The sequence below is a fragment of the Venturia canescens genome, chromosome 5 (assembly GCF_019457755.1).
Source record: "Venturia canescens isolate UGA chromosome 5, ASM1945775v1, whole genome shotgun sequence".
Classification (NCBI taxonomy): Eukaryota; Metazoa; Arthropoda; class Insecta; order Hymenoptera; family Ichneumonidae; genus Venturia; species Venturia canescens.
The window spans coordinates 12,265,978-12,288,187 of NC_057425.1; the positions used below are offsets into that span (position 1 = coordinate 12,265,978).

A 22,210-nucleotide genomic window follows, 5' to 3' on the forward strand; every position below is an offset into this window, starting at 1 on the left:
TTGAAGCGTCTGACTTTTAATAGTTTCATGATAATTTCTATGGGATAAACGAACTTGGGAGATTATTCGCCAGATTGTATTGGGCCAGGTAGATTGAAAAATAATAAACTTTAAAAAGTCTGAAATAAAATAGTCAAAATAGATATCGGGATTTTCGTCTGAAGATGTCTTTACTTCTTATTCAATGATTTTATTAGAGACGTCTCCTTACGAAAATCCTGACATCTATTTTATTTCAGACTTTTTAAAGTTGATAATTTTTTATGAGAAAAATCGGCAGGGTGTCAACTCGAACGCCCCTGTCGAGTTGGAAACAAGAGCTCGAAGAGAAAGTAGCAGCGTACAACCGTGTGAAGCTGTCGATAATCGATAAACTGCAAGGTTCGGAGCACGCTTACATCGAAAATAGAATGTAACAATCGCCCATAGGACGATAACTTAAATATCGATTTTTCGAAAATTCGACTATCTTTCGATTCATAAATTACTACGGTCAGCGATAACTGTGAAAATTCACAATTTTGAAAATATAATAACGAAAGACCAAATATTACTGAGGTTGAAATACTGATACACCAAAAAGTCGAACAGTCAAAATAGCGAAACGTTAAAAAGACGATCGATCAAAATAAATAAATGCAGCGGAGCTCCAAATACACGCGTCTCACTCACTCACTTACTCAGGCCGGTGATCTCCAATTTTAAACATCGCCATTTTGACTTTCGCCTTTTTGAGCTATCGCTATTCCGCATATCTAAGTTTTATAGGCTCGAAAAATTCACTTTCGATTTTTTGCTACTCTGTATTCTGGTCTGTCTGTAAAACAATTACTCTCCATTTTGAATTCGAAGATATGAACTTTTGACATTCGGATGATCTATTAAAATTGCATTCGAAATGAAAACTATTGAAATATACAATGCTGAAGTTTGGAACGTCGGAGTCTAACGAAATGAGGGAAAAGACAGTTTAATTAACGAATTTTTTATTTCAAAAAGTGTATCAGTGCAGGTTGAAAAACTACGAATTGCAAATTCGACAGGAAACGATATTGGAGAATTACTGAAATTTATCGAGAATTTTTTTAGATCATTTCGTTGGACTCCAACGTTGCAAACTTCAGCCTCATTTGAAATATATATTTCCGGGTAAATACGAATTCAAAGAAGGCATTTTTTATTAAACACGCAATCTGTTGAATAGTCGATCGGGAATAAGAATTTCGAATAACTTATTTTTCTCCAAACTGATATCACAACTTTTAAAATATCGAAATATCGACCGTTCTACAATTCAGTTATTCGACATATTGAACCCCACCCGAGCACTTCCTTATTCGGTCATTAATTCGATATGGCAAATTTTCTAAGCGAGTTCACCAGAGATTTTAATAAACTATGCCTAAGAACACTGTGTGTTCCAGAGAAAAGTTGCTTCAAAGAAATCCTCCCTATCAGCTGATCGCAGTGAAACGCATAACTCGCATTTTTTTGCCCTGCGGGCAGTCGGGAGTTAAAAATGAATATGTCGATCGGAAATATTTGAGAAAACATGAACTCCTTATTTCAAAATATATTCATCGTAGTTATTATCGTTTTTCTTTCTATATTATTTTAACGCTGATAATTGCAACAGTTTCTCGTTGTTGAATAGAATTGATGGCTTCATGCGTGAATTTGATGGGAATAAAAACCAAAGAAAATATTCGGGAAGAAAATATTCAGCGAAGAGGATCTGTCAAATTGTGTAAATATATAGAGGATGGAATATCGCGGATCGATAAGCACGTGAGCGATTACACAATTTTGGCTCAACCCTGCAGCTTCAACTTTATTACCCATTGAACTAGACCTCGCCACGGTTAACTTGTGAGGCCTATTGAGGGCTAATATCCAACTTTTTTTTTTTCTAACTTTACTCATTCCTCCTGTTTGACTTCTCGGCTCACCAAACAATTTCGTACACGCGATCCGGAGGCGCTCTTGCACGAATGTATTTTCGACACGCAGAGACTTCCGGAAGTGTTTATAACACAGCAATAACCTTCTGCTTCGAGAGTTCTTGCGCTTCGGATCGAGAATGAAATTATTCGTAACAAGAGGGATTATTATCCGTTGGAATTCTATCGGTGGTTGGCCGTCGCCGTGAAAAAGTAAATGTATAAAAACGTTTATCACTTTTTATTACCTCGGTTATAGGCTCGCATAGGATGACGCTGAAGTTTGCAACGTTGGAGTCCAACGAAATGATCTAAAAAAATTCTCCAAAAATTTCAGTAATTCCCCAATTTCGTTTTCTGTCCAATTTCCAATTCGTAGTTTTTCAACCTTCACTGATACTTTTTGAAATAAAAAATTGGTTAATTAAAAATATTTTTTCCCTCGTTTCGTTGAACTTCAACGTTGCAAACTTCAGCATTATCGCATACGTAGGCTCGAAAATTAAATAAGGGATCCGGAACCATGAATTCTCTACCTTGAAATCCTTCAACCAATTTTTTCAAATTTTCATTTTGTCGTCATGTATTTATCAACAATGTGCCATAGGGATATGTTAAAAAAAGAAACATTACGTTACGATTACGATGAAAAAAGCAGGGGAATAAAATTAACTACAAAACTAATTGAAAATGACGCTGAAGTTTCCAACGTTGGAGTCCAACGAAATGATCTAAAAAACTGTCCAATAATTCCAGTAATTCTCCAATTTATTTCCAGTTGAATTTGTACTTTGTATTTTTTCAATCTACACAATTATGATTCGTGAAATAAAAAACTGATGGATAAATCATTTTATTTTCATTCATTTCGTTGGACTCCAACGTTGGAAACTTCAGCGTCGTAATTGAAAATAGTGCCGCGAGAAACCTAGCCTCGTCGTATCGGTGATGACGATCTCGGAAATAATTCGATAAACCTCATACGCCAAGAATTCTTCGATTAAAAAAGCCCTCCCCTCGTTTCTTCGTGAACAATTGTTCGTAAAATTTCCCCTCGGTATATACGTGACGCGAAGACATCTGCTGAAATTTCTTGACTCTGTTCGACGTTGACCGAGTGACCGTGGCACGTGCGAAATGCGATCAACAAAAAATTAGAACCGTATGACGACGAAGCGCGAATTTGAATGAAAAAAGAGCAAGACGAGGCGCATTGCATGGATTTTAAAGGCTTTCCACCATTTTCATTATGATTGATAGTCAAATTATTATTCAACTATTTCATCATGTTATTTTTGGTGCTTTGAAATTTTTCATTCAAACTTGAATGCCGTCGTTGATTTTCTACGACAATTTTTCCTGAATAAAGAGGTCCCACAAAAATGAATTTACAAAATACATTCCGGTTCAGCCGATTTTCAACGTTTATATCACTCGCTGGACTTTTATATTTTTTTCAAATGACTTTTCATTCAACAATTTAAGTCTGTCAACTCTTGAAACGTCTTGAAACGGTACCTGGTCAAAGAGCATGAAAGAGGCACTTATTCTGTCATCATGCTCGTACTATAGCCATCGTTTGGAAGTTGCTTGGTAATGCAGGTTCAATGAATCGCTCTGATAATTCATAGTACACAAATTATATGATGCTTAATAAGTAGGGGAGACCGGGGCAAAACGAGAGAAATGAGAGACATTTTTTTGTCTTTTTTTTTCAATTTTTATACTTGTCCGAAAAGAACATGAAACATATTTTTTCCAAAATATCTTGTTTTTTTTTAATTTTTTTTTTTTTTTCAAAAAATTTGTTTTTTTTTTTTACATCACTTCCAAAGTGAAAACGTTTTTGCACAGATATACAAAAAGTATTATATACAAAAAGTATATCTGCGATTACTGTGCCTCGCAGATTGCATGTGCCCACTCCGCACAATTTTGGCACTGAATCCGTCATTCAGTGGATAAAGAATACAAATTTTTACAAAATAAACATTGGCAATCTTCGTTATTATTCATAACATTAATTTTTAATTGAATTACAGAGGGTGCGTTCCGACGCACGTTAGAGCGTTGTAAGCGCTGAGAGCGCTCACAGCGTGCGCTCGACTTACGTTTGAGCGCTGTAAGCGCTGAGATCGCTTTCAACTCTTACAGTACGGTAAATCGGAAGCACTCGGTTACGGGTGCAAAATGCACCCAAGGTGCATTGAATTAAAATCATAGTAAAAAAAAATTTCATGAGTTTTTGACAGCTACCCCGTTTTGCCTCGGATTTTTTTTTTTTTTTTTTTTTTTTTTTTAATTGAAAAGAATTCCAGTAAATTTCTTAGTTTTTGGGAGTAAAAATAGACAGAGCTTCCCAAACTTCTGAAAAGTTCAATATTTCCTTAGGTATCCCGTTTTGCCCCGGTCTCCCCTACTATTTTATAGTGAGAATAGTATAATAGGAGATATAACCCTTTCATCCGAGTGTGGAGAAATTCGTTTTTTTCCCCATGACTCATTCGTTTTTTCTTCCTCTTTGAATTCCGTCGTCGTCAATGACAAAGGGCACGCTTTGAGTACGAATAAAAAATAATTTTTTCTGTATTCCTTATCATTATACTTTTACACAATAAAACTCTTCTCTATATTAGATTCCATTACGCATACGTGAAGAGCGAACTTTTATTTTTTGATAAATAAAAAGTATTGGAAAAACTTTTATTCATCGGAGATAAGAATATTTCTTAAAATTTTTCTCTTCTACCTTAATACCGCAGTACATTGGAAACAAAAGAGAGTTTTAGCGGAGTGAAGATGTAGCAATGAGGCGCCCTTGAAATACTCGTCGTCAAGAGTACACCGTCGTAGTACATATTACCGCGACAAGAGATTTATTTAGGTGTTCTTTTTGATCGAGAAAACAGTGAATTCCACACTCCAATGTCGACGGTAAAAGTAATGGATTTGGAATTCGCTTCATTATTCTCGAACGAATTTTTCTATTTCTTCGGATAAACAACGACCCGCAGATTCTCATAGATTCGGAAATATTAAAAATCGCAGTAATTGAATCTTTGGGAATAAAAATATGGGAGCAACGTGTGTAAAATGATTGACGCAGATTTCCCAAAAAGGTTCGAATGACAATAAAAACCAGAAATATCATCTCTACCGCGTGCCCTCCTTTCGTGGAAAAAGAATTCGTCGTCACGAAACTCGTTGCTAAAGCTTGAATAGCATAAAAATGCAGCTGTTGGTGCCACGAATGGAGTGGCGTAGACCTGACTGACGTAAGCAAACAAATACGAGCCAAAATTCGTATACTGTACGAACCTTGCCAAGAATATATTTAAAAAAAAAAAAATATGGACTATTCGGATAGAAAATATCGGGTCGATGCTCTTTGTGCAGATAAAAGGACGAACGCATTATAAAATTCGTTAAAACATCGAGTAGAGGTACAGCAATTTTTGCTACTTGAGAGAGACTTTGAAAACGAGACGATGCAGAAGAGTTAAAAGGAGAGAGTTTGTGACGACAAAGTTGCCACAATGTCTCCCCTTTTTCGCCTCTCTCTCTCTCACACACACACACACGCACAAACACCCACACCGAGACGCGCGCGCAATTCTTCCTTTCGTTTTTCTCCTTCTTTTGGAGTAACTCTACGAGAGAAAATTCATTGGAGTAGATAGAGCATGCTCTCGTTGCACCGAACAAGAGGGAAGGAAGAAAGAGGGAAGGAGAGATATCGATTTTCACTGGTGTTGCATTGTTAGGCCCGGAACAGCGTTACCATGATAACACCCTCCCCCAGATCAGTGCCAGCATTCACTCTGCTGCAGTACTTTTGTAATGGTACCGAGAAACTCGAGCGTGTGTCTGCTCGAGAATCTTCAAGTGCACTCCTTTTCCCAAATTCTGGTCCCCCAATTCTGAGCCACGATAAAAAGTTGGTTGGCAATCGAACAATTCTCATTTTAATTCATATTTTTCAAAAATTCGTAGAAAATCTCTGCTCGTTCAATAAGAAAATCTTAGTTGAAGAGGCTTCGTTCCTTTATGAGATCTCCGTATAGAAACAATATACAAATTTACCGAACGTTTTATCGAGACGAAACTGTAAAAACGATTACGTTACTATTGATATGTGAATTGCATGAGACAGCACAAGTTCCTCATTCTTCTCGTTTCGCGAGACTATCGAAATACCAACAAGTATACGTATTTTCATGCAAGTTTTATTGGGGAATAAGGGAGAGCCAAATAATGATCATGGAGTGGGTCTGGAACTTCGAGCCAAGAACTGAAGTCAGCGTCTCGAGTGACTTCAAGAGGATACAGCTCTACATTTTTCAACCATCGAATCGATTATAATCTGTTTAATTTCTTTGCAACGGTATATTCAAACGACGTTACGTCAATATTTCTATTAAAGCCTTTTCTCGTTAGTGCGCAGTTATGAAAATAGAACGAAGCATTCAAATTGCAACTACTATGGGTTTCAATGATATTTCATTTTTATGAATGAAGCAATTGATTTAAAAAATTGAGAATCCACTCGTTCGGTTCGAAAAAATAATTCAAACAAGAAATACTCGTAGTTTGGCTTATTTTTGTTGAAACTTTTGATGCGAAAATTTAGATTGATTTTATCATTGTTTGATACCGAATAACATACGTTTGATACGTTTTAGTTTCGATACGATTTACTTTGGCGCATAATTCGATTGCGCACATTAATTGTTACTTACTACAGCGGTTATTCATCGCGTGTCAATATCGTACATCGCTGTCGCCACTCGTTCCATCGTGTGCATAAATTGATTATGATATTTTCTCGACGTGTTACATCAAGAATAAATATTCATTTCGGTTTCAAACACTCAAATCAACGAAATCTTTTGAATAATCAATAAAAGTTAAACGCCTGTATCAGGCTCATCGGAATCGATTCGTGTTTTTGTCAAAGAAAAAAGCCTCAAATGCCTAAAATAAATGATATCGTAGGCCAAGACTTAATTACGAATAGAGTTTTGTTTATTTATTCGATTGATCGATGCTTGATAGTAAGAAAAAAAATGCTGAAAATTAAAATTTTCAAATTGCTTCCTCAAGATGGTCAAGATGCACGATGCTCAAAGCTTACTCTATGAGGTGCTATATTTTTCATGTTGGCTTCCTCATAGAGGAAGCTTTGAGCATCGTGCATCTTGACCTTCTTGAGGAAGCAATTTGCAAATTTTAATTTTCAGCATTTTTTTTTTTTTTACAAGGAAATAATGTATTTTCTCTACCTTCTTTTACGAACATAAATTTATTTCTTTGTTTAAATCCATAAAAAAAAAACTGAATGACGAGCCATCAGAAAAAAACAGTTTGCAATTTTCAATTTTCATCGTTTTTCTATTTACATTGAAATTAAATAATTCCGACAACTTTGCTGGAAAGTATAGAGGAAGTACAGACTTATACACGATATCTTACAAAATTTCCAAAAATTCAAGCGGTTAGACGATTTTTTGAAAAACTCATATTTTCGTAAAATTCAAAAAATCATTAAATTTGAACCGCTCAACCGATATTCCCCAAATTCAATACCAACCGTCCTATTGTGAAAAAAAAATTATTAATAAATCTTAAAATTTTCGGAAGTTAGAGTGTCGACACGCTTTTTATGAAAATTTCAAAACGTCGTAGGATTCGTAATTTTTTACAAACTCTGACCAAATTATCAGAGAATGAACAACTTGTATAGATTAACATCTGTGCAAAACGGTAGCCCTGTATCTGAAACCGTTTTCGAGTTATAAGCGTTTTAATTTTGCAGTGCCACAACATACACACACACACACACACACACACATCCGGACATTTTTTCTAGGTATGAATTTTCGATGTTTTGGGACATTTTGAGCACATTGACATTGAAAACTGGAAAAAAAAATAATAATTTCATCATCACACAGCTTCCTCTATGAGGAAGCAAAAAACGATGTTTCTATTGGATGAATCGTTTTAGATAGATTGAATTTCTTGTTAATCGGAATCCCCGTCAACAAAGATTTCTTTTCAATTCATAAATGGTTTCCTTCCCGTAAGTTTGTATTTGAGACGAGTGGAGGTGTAAAAACAGCTTAGCGATAATATATTCGAGAGATGAATTAAAGATTGGTACCGGGAACGAGATTGTGAGTATAAAAAAAAAGTGAACGGACGGGATTATCGAACAAAGACGAGGCCGTGAGCTCCTTCCTGCCTCTTTCTCTCTTCCTCTCTCCGATTCTCTACACCTACAATCTCCTTGTACATAAGTATGTTTTGATGGCTTCGCTAAAACGAGAATAGACCTAGAAGTACGGATATCAGGTTTGCACTCCTACTCCTGCGTGGGATATAATAAAGATCAATAGAGAAACATATTTTTCATGTATCTATAGTGTATGAAATGGCCGAAAAAAATGCAGTGGAAAATTTGGTTGCTCGTTGAAGAGCGTAGAGAAGAGCCTACAAGCAACAACGCAGCATCCTCGAAGCTCTGTATATAAAAATAGGGGGCTGGTGCCCTGGGGCATTCTATTGTATATAATCGATTCCTACGTCGCACAAAACCTCTTCGTAAAGGTATATAAACCCGTGGTGCACGAGCATAATCGTCAGGGTCAGCAGATGCTCCGAGCTAGAACGAGTCGAAGATGACTCCCGCATCAATTTATAGTATATGTTGTAGACACAACTCTCTCTCTCTCCCTCTCTCTCTCTCTCTCTCTCGTACCCAATGAAAATAACATAAATTACACGCTTTATAGTTACTTCCATTTTTCACCTTATATTTTCTCCGCGCAAGTATATATACCATTTTCTTATCGTCCGACAAGTTTTATTCTATATAGCAAAATAAAATTCAATCTAATGGAAAATAATGTTCTCTGGAACGATCTAAGACTGGTGCGGACTACGGCGGGATTGACTATCTAGAAAAAAAACTTCATGCTCGTTCGAGACTGTATTTTCCTACGTTAAATTTTCATTTTTTATATTGTAGTTTTACCTTCGAATTGGCTCTTGGTTTTATATAGGATTCATTTTTTTCTAATAATTGAAAAATAATAATACAACCGGCTGGGTCGTTTCGTTATTTTTTTAACGTTGGCCTCCTTTTTTTGTTTTCAATTTTTTTTTCTTCACGAGTATGAAACCGCACAAGAAAATATTTATTGTTATTTTCAGCAGCCGCCCGTTACGGGACGTTATATGATTTTTCTTCTATACCACTTTTATTTTCGTTCTTTCTCCACCTCGTCACCGTGTGTGACCTAAAAGTCACGCTTTTAACATTGCACACCTTATTTTTTCCAGCATTCATTTCTTTTTTTTTCTCCGCGAGTTTTGTTCCGTTTTACGATCTCTTCTTCGCTCGTTCTATACACGAAACTATAGAAATATATACGTGCGCGAGTACGAGTTGTGCTGGTACATAAAATAAAATGCTATGGCGTTGCTAAGCTTTGTCGGCTTGTTCGTTGTTCGCTTGGGAAAGGATCTTAACCACAAACTTAACCAAAGCTTGGATCGTGGTATTTCACTCGTAATTATAGTTGAAAATCTGAACAATTACCACAACGGTAGTTAAAGTTCCCCAATAAGTAAGAAAATCGGCTTAAAGCTCCGAGCACTATCATGAATGGGGAATGAAAAAGGTCAGGAAAAATGAAAACACGCGAATAAAACGAGAGAAATATGCGCACCGCGAGTATTTCAATTGAAATTTGTACTGCGAGAGCACAAAATTATCGCGCGAAACAGGTTTTCACGCGGGTGTTTAAGGAAGTTGAGGCCGCACAGTGTCATTTTTTTTACCCAAAAGTTATGACCTGTACCTTTCAAAAGTTAGGCCAGTTTACAGTTTGGCAACGTTGCATACACTTTAAAGAAGAGTTGGGAAAAAAAAATACGAAAAACTGGTGAAAGCTCAGTCGAAAACCCGGACGGTGACGATCCCAGCCTCAAAAAGATGCAATCGATTTAAAAGCGATGACATCATTTTCATTCTAATGCCTCAACTTCCTCAACCGAATCACGGACCGCGCTGTTGCTTATGTCACCGAACGCGGTTAGGCAAAAAACGATAATTCATTGCGCATGAACATTACCAGCCGATTAAACAAGCCCATAAAGAAAACACAGTATTGAGTTTTCGAAATGGCAGTGTTTTATATGAGCATGGTATAATGACGATAATGATTCTTCGGCGACTGTCAATTAGTTGAATAACGCCAAAGGATGAATCTAAGTGCGATCGTTAATTGACATTGACTGGGAAGCGAATGATAACGAGATCGTAGCTCGTTTAACTTTATTATATACATATATTTATATAGAGATAGTTTATTTTCGCTGCTCGCCCGGTTATGGCGTCACCACGTGCGAACCAGGTTGCAATATGCAAATTACGCACATACAGCTCTCTCTCTCTCTCTCTCTCTCTCTCTCTCTCTCTTTCTCTCTCTCGCGTTCGCACTGGATGAGATGAGACTCAGCTCATTGCGGACAGTCCCCATTTACTAGAGCGATAATGATGTCACTTTTATTAGACTCATCGGGGTCGATCAATCCATCCTACCTACGAGACTACTCATTGCATGTATATAGTGCTAAATCACCATTGCATAATATGAATCTGTGATGAATTCCCAACTTTCGACCTCGTCTATGATGTCCATCGATCACTCTCACCCGCGATGCATCATTCGATGCAGGCAATAACTTATAATAATTTCGTATTCGTCGTATTTACTCGATGTTTTCGTCTCCGCGTTATTCCTCATTCATATACTTTTGGCTTTAACGATGGAGGACCGATTTCGTATGGGATCTAAATTTTACGAAATTCGATCTCTATGTGGGCCAAATTTATATTTCACTTCTCCATCAATATTTTTCACAGATTCAAGTTTGTTTCTTCGCTTTAACAAAGTTATAATACGCTCGTTGCAAGGAGGAGAAGAAGATGAAGAGAGGTACGAGCTGTTGAAAAACATCAAAGTCGAAACGCGATGCACGTGCAAACTTTTCTATTCGTATTCCAGTCTCGAGACTAACTTCCTCTACGGTGAAATAACTAATCTAACTCCCTCCACGATAGCCAAGGTTACCCACCCACTAATCCTAACCGTTAATTAATTATCTATCGATTTATGGCAACTGGCAACGCATACGCGCAGCTTCTCCTTTTTCAATCGATGCATAACGGTCTCATTCGCCAAATATCATCCTTGTTGAGATAATAACTATATATGAAACTCTTAGTAATCGAAGATGAAAAATAAACTATATTAGTCAATTTACGAGAATACATCCACGAGACAGTTAAATTAGGAAATTATTTAAATTTGGCATACGTATTGTTTAATATATGAGCAACACTTCTAGAAAATTTTAACAAGTTTCACCATCCCGAACCCGAGATATATGTAAATTGAAGTTGACTCAATTATCACGTAACATATGGACCATGCATAGGCAAACGGCACATTATTAATTCTACCGCTAGTACTAAAATTAGGAAGTTCATAAAAAACGAGGAGGAGCTAGAGCAGGATATCACAGATATTGTGAAAAAAAAAATCAAGGTGATTGACCATCTACTTTGACAGATATAGTCTCGAGAAGTACATACGAAGGTTTAGGCTGCATACGATTTATTTTGCAAGCGAACAAGCGAATGTCGTCTGTACAGGCAACCTTTTCTGTGTGTTGAAACGTAGCCCGGACAGCTCCGTCTAAAAATTTACTCGCGATGTCAGATCAAAAATACGTTTAGAATAAATTTTACGAAAGTAAATGATATTTGTACTATATCTGCTGACACTGAGTACGTGTATAGGGTCTTTATAAAGTTATTGATTACGATCCGAACGAATTATCAACCCTTTTAATATGCAGACGGTACATAACTTTTGGTTGGGGCTGTCGTAGGGGATCGACCTTAATACTTTTTTGAACGCTTGGAAAGCATCACTGACACGGAAAAAATTAGTTCGTGACGAACAAGCAAAATTTGTTGATTAAACAATTTTTTCGTCGTTGCGAATAAATTGTTTACCACAATTTTCGTCAAGTCAACGAATTACATTTTGCTCGCTACAATCAACACGCCACAATATATTTGTTTGTCAGATTTGTTTCTGTCGAGCCGAGTATCTACCTTATCGAACCACCACTCGATTTGCGAGGGAGATATGCTCCGATGGCAATAAATAATAAAAGGTAAAACTTATCGTGCCAATGTAAATAACACCATTGCTCCAGTTTTTCTCTCTTCACTTCCGTACCACCTGCCGTTTGATTAACCGGCGGCTTCTGTTCCAATTAACATTTTTAACCGGTACAATCCTCACGTGGAATCTCAATTCTCTATCAGTCTTTCGAATCTAAGTAGCGGCTTCTCTCTCTTTCACTCCCAAAGGGGATCGCGCCGCGATCGTATTTATAACGCATGGTTTCCCATATAGTTTTGCCATTAACCCTGATAATGGATGGCTATATATTTCTGTTCACCCATCATCGTATACCGCACACTCATTTATTCAAAGTAAATGGTGCTTATATATTGTTTAACGTTCGTGCTCTCGTTCTTAAGGAAGTTGAGGCTGTACAGTCAATTTTTTTACCCAAAAGTGATGACCTGTACCTTTCAAAAGTTAGGCCAGTTTACAGTTTGGCAATGTTGCATACACTTTAAAGAAAAGTTGGGGAAAAAAAGACGAAAAACTGGTGAAAGCTCAGTCGAAAACACGAACAGTGTTTTCGAAAAATTGACATTATTCGGCAAGCCTCGCTCATGTTGCCCAAAAAATTTCATATTTTTAGCATCATTTTTAACAGAGATATCACTGAATGTGTCTTGACTTCCATAAGATTACATGTCATTTGGCCCAAATTGTTATTGATTTTTCTCAGCAACGACGCTCCTAAACTGTCTGAAAATTTAACTGATTTTTTTTTACACTTCACTTTATAAGATGCAATCGGTTTAAAAGCGGTGACATCATTTTCATTCTAATGCCTCAACTTCCTTAAACCGTTTTTCAGAGACTTTCTTGGAAAACTAAAAGAATTTACTTTTCACTAAATTTTAAAGAGTTTCCTATACTCACTTATATTTTATTTCGTTTTCGTTTGAGTTTTTAGCTTGTTGAGTCGTTCCAAATTTCAGAACGTGCTTCATTTTTCCTATTCGTTATTTCTCTTTATTTCAATCATCATTATATTTCCATTCGTTTCGAGTAGATTGTTCGGATTGAATCGGAGGTTTTCATAATCATTTCCGGAAGGAACGTACGTGAGACTATAAACTCGTACGATTTTTTTCGCTTACACGACGAATAGAATCAAATTCCGGGAACAAATATCCTTTATGTTTTGCACTCATACGTTTCGTTGTGTGTGTGTGTGTTTTTTCTTTCAATAATGTGAAAGGGAGTAAGCAAAAAATAATGATTGTCGCAACGAGCCAGACTTCCGGTGGCTGGACAAAAGTGTCTGGCGACACGAGATAGACGTGCCCAAAATCTGCGAGTCTCAGCTCAAAGACAAATGACCTCCCGAATCATAAACAAGAGAAATATGCAAGTTTTGCGAGAGTCTCGACGAACGTGAGAAAACAAAGAAAGTCAAGTTTTCGAAAAGAAAAAAAGTGCTTTGCAGGGGATAGAAACGAGCGCCGCGTTTTTCACACGGCTGCAGACGCGTATCCTCTGGAAGATGGACATTGTTCCTATCGTGGACACTCGTCGCAGCTCTCTCATTCGTAAGAAATGTATTTAGAAAAAGATGCGTCAAAAGATACGCGCGCGCGCGTACGCGCTCGCGAGTGATGATACGAGGGAAAAAAATGAATAATGAACGAGTCTTTTTTGGCCATGTCTCGTCAACTATTGTTATTTTTTCCGACAGTGCATATACGTTAAAAGAAACGAGCGAAAGGATATCGAACGAGTAGTACAACTCGAGGTGCGGGTCGACGCTCTCCGCACTCAAAAATATCAGCAATTTTTTTCGCCACGTTTTATCGTTTTTTTTTCTCTAAGATTCAGTGATTTGGACAAATGTATAACGTTCGATCCGAGCGCTCGTGCGCAACGAAAAATTCTGCGCAACTACAAAATATGATCGAACTTTGCATCATCGCGACTGATGAGAATTTTCATTTTCTTCTCATTCAAACGTCACAACTCTCGTACAACTTGCTCCGACGTAATAAACATTTTTTTTTTTTTTTTTTTTTTTTTTTTCCAATTAGAATTCAGACAAAAAGATTTTTTATTTTCCGCTTTCGAACGGATGCTCAAAATCCGCGAAACAAGGGAAAACACTTCTGAGGGAATTGAAAAAAAATCAAAGATCGCGAGGGGATATCAATATTCTTAAGTGTCATTTATTTTACGTGATGTTTGTTGACCCGCAATATCATCGTGACGATGCGCGTTTCATTTCTTCCCGCCGTGTCCACCCTCCCCGAGGCAACACAGAAACGCGCGCGCGTGTATACAAACAGGTAGGAAAAACCTAACAGAGGGGTGGTGAAACGTCAGTGTGTACACCGGAATAAAGTCTGCACGACGCTCGAGGACGAACCGGCGCCGGACAGTCGGAACGAACAAACTGTAACTGCAACCGCGTATCGTAGTATATATACAACGGTTTCTGTACGAAGCCGATCAATCGGCTACTTTGAGAAAAGAAGAATGGAATGCGGGAAACACCGCGGAGTTATTGCTGCACCGCTAAGAGAAAAAAAAATGTAAATATAAGCGAATCGCTAATGGTGAGGTCGTTGGCAAATGGGGGGAGGGGCAAATGGAACGCTGACGCGAAAACATTCTTCTCCATCAAATTTATACGAGAAATACCTTTTTTATATTTTATTCGCGATCATCAATTATTTTCGTCACTCTTTCGAAATGATTTTGCAGGTTGAATGATACTAAAGTTTTAGCGCATAGGCGAGGGGCAGCATGTTTATTTTGTTATCAGCCGTTCTATTATTTTTCTTTTACAAATGCTCCTCCACTTTTTTTTTACATTGATACGAATATATTCGCGCGAGAGTATTGACCTTTCGCTTAAAACGCGGGTAGTCCTCGACATTTTGTTTGAACGATATGCAAATGTTCTGCTGCGACAAAACAGTTCGTTTTTTTTTCATGGCTTTTACATTATTTCGTGATTTTCGTCGTCGCCAATGACGAGGGACTCATTGATTTGTTTATTATACAAAAACAAGAAACCGTCGAGGGTGCGAGCCTTTCAAGAGGTTTGGTAATCCACCAATAATGAAATCTGAGTTTACACAACCCGGTGAAGTTTGTTACATAATTTCTATACCCAAATACACGCGTAACTCGTTCGTCGACCGTCCTAAAGCTCACAACTTGATCTTTCATTTTTAAAAGAGAATTTTTTTACTCGATTCCCCCGTTGCACTCGAAACGATTAAATATAAAAAATGAAATCAAATATTAATGGATGATAAAAATTTCATAAAGGAAGGTGAAATAAATGATTTGCGTATTTTGGACTTTTTTTCGTTCGCCATCAAGTGGCATGGAATATTCTGCTGAATTGACGACGATAAATGGAAGTATTGTCGGGTACAGAAACACGCTTTGATGTCACGGAATTCGGAGATTTTTGGGGGCTTTTCGAATTTCGAGTTTGGTCTCGAGGGAACGAAGAGAATGAAAGTGGGTCATGGGAATCGATATCCGCGGCGACACACAACTACGTTTGATATTACACGTTCGAGAGGGATTAAATTCATAGGGTTGTGTCTCGTATGCGAACCATTATCGGATGACCTTCGTCGTTTTGCGGATCTCGTAATCGTTGACTTCATTCCAGAAGAAGACTTAAGGCCAGGGGGTGAGGAATCGAAAAAAACATTGAAAACTATTTCTTAAAAAAAAAGAATTTTCTTCAAATTGTGTGGAAGATGTGAATTATAAAAATAGATGAAAATTCATTCGAATTTAATCGTAAATTACAAGATATTCTTGGAATTGAATGATTTTTCATTTGGTAAAAATATCGTTGAGCTCTTGAAGAAATATTTCATTCGAATATCATTTGTGAAAAATATACGATTCAACTTTGAGTAGAAATTATTCGACTGTGATGTTAACGAGATGAGTCATAATCGTGCGATTCTTGGCTTTCCTGACACGATCAAGGGTTACACACGAAGGGAGTGCCTAATCTTTTCCTCTAATTTCGCTCAATTAGCTCAGACACAGTGGAATTCCGCCAACTCTCCGTTTGTTCGCTCTGGGCCCTGCTCTTATGAACGACAGAAGGAGGATAATAAAATCCTCCTCGAGTCACCAAGAACGCTTGCAACAATATCCTTGGAGAAACTCCGGGCAGTGCAAGACTCGGAGCACCCTTTTTTCTCGTCCTAGTTCCCATGCTCGTCTAACTTCTAGGTGAAAGGATAGGAAGCGAAAGAGAAAAATAAACGGAGAACGGAAATTACGAATTTCCGACAATCTCGTCCAGTTGTCCTGGTATTTGGGCATAACCGGAGAGCATATCGAGGGTTATTAAAATTCTGTAACGGTATTGCTCGTAATTATAAACAGGATTTTCATCGTACTCCACTTACGTATTTCGCTCACGTAAGACTGTTTTTCGTTTAATCCTGGTAAAAAAAAACCCTCCCAGATTTTCTTGCAAATTTCGTCATATATTTCTGCTAGTTTCTCAAAGTGGAACATTCCATGGTAACACTCCCCGATTTAAAGTTGATCACAAAACGCGGTGTAATCGACGAAGAATTTGTTGAATTGAAGATTCGAAAAAGCTGTCATTCGATTCAATTCTTTTTTTCGTAAGCAACTTTTCGGGAAAACACTTTTTTTCACGTTTGAGCAATTTAGCTGGTAAATTGAATTCGCCTCGTTTCGGAATGTTGAATTATCGTTTCGACCCTGGTAACGAAAATGTTGCTGTGGCAAAATTAAACTCGGTAACGAGGAAAGGTTCCCCCTCCCGCCATACCAAAATTGACCCGGCACTCTTAGCTCCCAAAGCAACAACGATAACAGTCCGTACGATGTTTTGATAAACGAACAAAACCTCTTTTGGAAAGAATTCTGGCGAAGACCATCCTAACCATTCGTCGTTGTGCATTTTAAGCTCTAAAAGTACGAAGAATCCATAACAATCGTGATGGAGAAAAGAAAAAAAAACACGTAAATCAATACGAATACTCACGTCGTTTAAATTCCTGTTCGTTCAATTTAATCCAAAAGAATTCACGTCAAATGATCGTCAATATACGCAGTTCAATGTACTTTGTTTCACAAAATATTATTCGAGACAAATATCATTTCAACAATAGAAAAACAAGAAGCCGGCTGGATTATCGCATTCGGGTCTCAAGGAAAGTACGTTTTTTCTTTGTAATCGTTCTTCTCAATCATTGAAATAAAAAGAAAGAATTGATGTTATTTTTCCCGTGGCAATCCTTCGTATTGAACGAAATTACAGTGCAACGGTGAGTGGAACAAACGGCAATAAATTTTTAAATCTAAATGAAGATTTGAAACAAGTGCAAGTTGTGATATTTGTCCCAGAGATCGGGAGAAAATTGCACGCGCACGCAGAGAAGAAGGATCGACACTGAGCGCTGAGCGAGGCGGCGAACGCGCAAAGCCGAATAACTGACGCCACACGGTGTGCGCGCCTCCTAGGCTCTAGGTCCCGACCGTCCCGACCGTTATCCGTGTCTCCCTCTCTTTTTCTCCTCAACACGTAATATCAGGCTGTTTCACCACTTTGTTTCATCTCGCTCTTTCGCCCTTGTGCCACACGGGCCAAGCTCCCCTCTTACCTTTCTCACTCACACTCTCGTCCGTTGGATCACATGAGAGTTTTACAGTGATTGGCACACCTGTGCGCGAGGCCGAACGAAATTTTGGTTGGGACTGCTTTCTTTCTCGCTCCTCGCTCTCACAGACACGCGCACGCGCATACATTTTTTCCTGGCGCCCTACGATGATGCCGCGTTTGAACCGTGCGATTTATACTAATGCTTTTCCTTCCGCAGTTCCGCGCAGCGGTGAAACCCCCTGAGCCAAGATTTTTACTTCTTTTCATTCTTCGGTTGATCCGTCGCTCTGCTTCTCAGTCAGACTTATCGGGTTGGAATGCGCATGTAGCTCCGAATCGTTTCTATCTTCATTTTTTCCGATTCTTCGCCTTTTCACGAACGACCTAAATTTTTGTTTTTATGCGCGAGTTATTTAAGCAGCGTCCACTTCATTTGTTCCAGTTCCACAATTCAACCTATCGACAAATGGCCGCGGGGATACTTGCTGTTGAAATTTAACATCGAGCCCAGCCTGCAATTGGTTCCGAATAATTTTTCAGTATGCCATTTTCCCCGGCGCCGTCCAAGCAAGTGATCTCTAAAGCGCGCTAATTTTATTATCCATTTTTGTGGATATCCAAATCCCTTTGACCACACGGCAAGGTCTGTCAGGTTGATCGATTTAGTGAAACGATTCTGGTAAACGAAAAATATGTTGATCTACCACTTGAAAATTCGGATTAATCGTTGACTATACCGCAAATGGTTTAGCGGCCAATGACCACGCTGCTTCAGTGGGAACCACCAGTCCAAATCGTAAGAATTCCCCCTCCGAGTAAATTCGAGGCGCACACGCGCTCTGACGCGCGCGCATCCACACGAGCACGGAAGGGACTTTGGTTGTGCTCTCTTGGGTACCCCCCCCCTGGTATACGCGACGATACCGCCAGGAGCAATGTTGTCGATCGTTGTAGCGGAGAGCAGCACACGTTTCGCGAACGCTATGGAGAAGAGAGAACCCGCGTCGGTTTGCCCAGCTGCCGGTGGTTTAGGAAAACGGACAGGAAGAGAGAGAGAGCGAGAGAGAAGGAGAAAGAGGAGGAGGAGGAGGAGGAGGAGGAAAAAGCAGAGGAGGGATCGTGGAGGGGTGAAACGACGCGGAGTTCCTGCCGTTCCTGCTCTTTCTCCCCCCTCGAACGATCCTTCTTCCTTCTCTTGCTCGCAGCACTCTTATGGTGTATCGACCCCTCCCAAACGGGATGACACATCCTCCAATGCGAACCTCCAAAAGGATTACGTCACGTTGGGTGTATTATTGACGTGAGCGGTCGGACCAGCCGGCAGGAGCAGCCTCGTTTTTTCTCCTCGATTTCTGCCACCGCCGGATCGCTCTCTCTCTCTCATAATTTCTTTCTCGCCACCCCTCGAAGGAACTCCACGAGATCTGCGTCTTTTCTCACCAGCACGAGGTGCCACTCGCAGTTTCATTCTGAATCGGACCTCCCTCGAGCTGCTCGAATTCGGCCCTCGATCCATATTTTTCCCTGGCACGCATTATTCCCATGGGAGCATCGCCGAAGTAGTTTTCTGCTAGCTAATTCGATACGGAAAAAAAAAGAAGAATTTGCAGTGATTGGGACACGTCGAATTTCCTCCGCTCGCTGCGACTGGCGTCGCCAATAAAATTCTAGCGCCTTCCTCAGGAATTTGAACTTGCCACGCTCTCCTTCGATCCTCATCCTGCTCAATGTACAGATGCGAAAGCCTCTGCGGCGCTGTGTCCCGTGTGTACGTACATGCGCCTTGAATGCAGGTGAGAAAAGAGGCAAACACGTTGCCCTGGAAATCAAGGTTCCATGGGACCACGTACCAGGCAGCCAGCTCGTTCGGGGTTGCAAGGGCAAGGGTGCTCACTGAGAACGTCTGTATATATCTATGACTCCGCTATACACATCGCTGTCGCTTCCCCTTACTTTCTTCGTTCGTTCTCTCCCCTGTATATCGACCAACTGCGGGGCTCTATATACCGCGGCTGTTTCCCTCCCAACCTATAACCAGACTTCGATCCTTCCCCACCTGAATTTCACTGAAAACTCTCGCCCTCTCCCCCGGCACCTCGCCATTCTTGCCCGAATTTTTTAAAGCTCTGCGCCATCGGGTCACCTCCGATCGTTTTAAAAAGACTCGTTCCTCGTTCAAACGCGAGGCTTTTTAAGGAGTTTCGGTACAGGCGATACGCAATGTTGCCATGCTAAACCGTGGTAAAAACATAAAAAATTTCAAAAAGTTCACAATTTTATAATATTTGGTGAACATATTCTTTATGGACAAATTTGACAATACAAATTTTTTTTAATTTTTCTACTGCACAGTTATCGAGTAATTAATCACTAAAGTTCACGTGTATAAGCATAGTGTTTCCATATATATAGGTATACATTCCGGGCATAAGAAAACTGCTTTAATGCGAAATTACTCGATAACTAAGTAGAAGAAAATTTTGAAAAAATTTGTGTTTTCGCACTTAATGTTGAAGAACATTATCACCAAATTTGATCAATTTCTTAATATTTAGACTTCTGTATCGAAACTCCTTAACGGGCCGAAAAGTCTTCGTATATGACAGAGTTTTCAGCGGAAATAAACCATTTTTTATTTTTGCTTCCTCATAGAGGAGGCTGCGTGACGATGAAAATTTTTTTTTTTCCAGTTTTCAATGTCAATGTGCTCAAAATGTCTTAAAACATCAAAAAATCATAACTAGAAATAATGTCCCGATGTGTGTGTGTGTGTGTGTGTGTGCGCGCGCGCGCGCGTGCGTGCGTGTGTGTGCGTGTGTGTCATGGCACTGCAAGATTCAAACGCTTATAACTCGAAAACGATTTGAGATACAGGGCTACCGTTTTGCATAGATGTTAATCCGAACAAGCTCTTCATTCTCTGATAATTTTGTCAGAGTTTGAGAAAAAAATACGAATTCTACGACGGTTTAAAATTTTTTTTAAAATTTCATGATTTTTGGAATTTCACGAAAATATGAGTTTTTCGAAAAATCCGCTTTAATTTTTGGAAATTAATTTGGAAAAGTTAAATGTCGATAAATAAGTTGAAATTTTATTTAAAAAAAAATTAAAAGTAACAAATTGCTTTCTCAAGCTTTTAGAACAATGCTTAAAAATTTTTTTCTTTTTTTTTTTCCCTCAATATTTTCACTCCTTTCTTCGCACGTATATTGTTGGGTCTCCGGGGATTTCACCTCGTCGAAAGGTCTCGGGAAGCTGCTTCTTAACCGCGAGATCATTTTGAGTATAGCGATCCTTTGTTCGCGAGCCTCCTTAGAAAAGAAACAAGAAAAAAAATAATGCACCGTGTTCTTCTTCCGAGACCTACTTTAGTCACGACCAGAGTATTCCTCGTGTAAATGACGCCTCGCTTTACTCCTCCCTTCAAGGCCCTCATCGATCCGTACTTTTATCTATTCCCCGAGGATATTCTCCCCAGAAATTGGGAAACTTTTGGCAATCGACCTGCATGCGGGTCGGGAAGCAGAGCGCTTGAAATTCTCTACGAACATTATTTCGCCTCCGTAGCATGGAAAATTATAATATGCGTCAGAGTTTCGTTGTTTCATCAAATCACGAGTGTTCTCGGTAAAAATGTTGGATCGACGCGTCATCTCGTAATCTAATCAGTGGACGACCCCTTTAGCGTTGCGTCGCATCACCCGCGCAACACCGTAATTTTACTACGAAATAGTAATCGTCGCCTATTTAATAGTTCGGCAACAAAAAATCGTGTCCATTCGGCAGCTTGGTTCTTGGACCTCGATCCATTGTTTGGCACTTTTCCCGAAAGAACGCCGAGGTTTAATTGATCCCACTTTGACTATACATTCGACTGCTCGAAGGAAGCCCTAACCGGGACCACGCGAAATCGATAGTTTTTTTTTTTTTTTTTTTTTTCCCCCTCGGCTGAAACAGTCACCAACTCATCGCCTTATTATTCCTACTACTTTCAATCATCGATCGAAGATTTCAAAATCTTGCATTCAATGTCAATGGTCCGGACGGCAGAGTAAAATAAACAAAAGAGAAAACGTATAATCGCCGAATGAAATTTCTCTCTGAAGTGACGAACCGCCGGGAGGATCTTCTATCTTTCGCGTTGCGCGACCCGCCAACCTGCTGCATTAATGCACGCTCACCGAGGGCGTTAATTGGAGAAAGGTCACGACTCCGCAAATGTGACGACTGACGAAAGTTAAAAAGTTATAGATGTATATAGGAGAGGTTAGCGAAAGCAGAAAGACATCCTTGAGGCTCGAGCCTCGTCATACTCGTTGGCCACAGTGACGTTATGACGAATTGTGTATTGTGGCGAGATATTATACGTCATCGTGAAAATTAAACGC

General features: G+C 39.0%; 2 protein-coding genes across 4 annotated transcripts in view; one reads left to right on the top strand and one right to left on the bottom strand.

Moving 5' to 3' along the window:
- Nucleotides 1–17,649, bottom strand: part of uzip (unzipped) — a 30,155-nt gene extending 12,506 nt beyond the window's left edge. Inside the window, exon 1 of the mRNA XM_043419537.1 lies at nt 17,202–17,649. The gene's annotated coding sequence lies outside the window, so the exon portion shown is untranslated. The remainder of the gene's footprint in view (nt 1–17,201) is intronic.
- Nucleotides 1–22,210, top strand: part of Miga (mitoguardin) — a 44,264-nt gene that overhangs the window by 14,416 nt on the left and 7,638 nt on the right. The gene's annotated exons all lie outside the window — the stretch shown is intronic.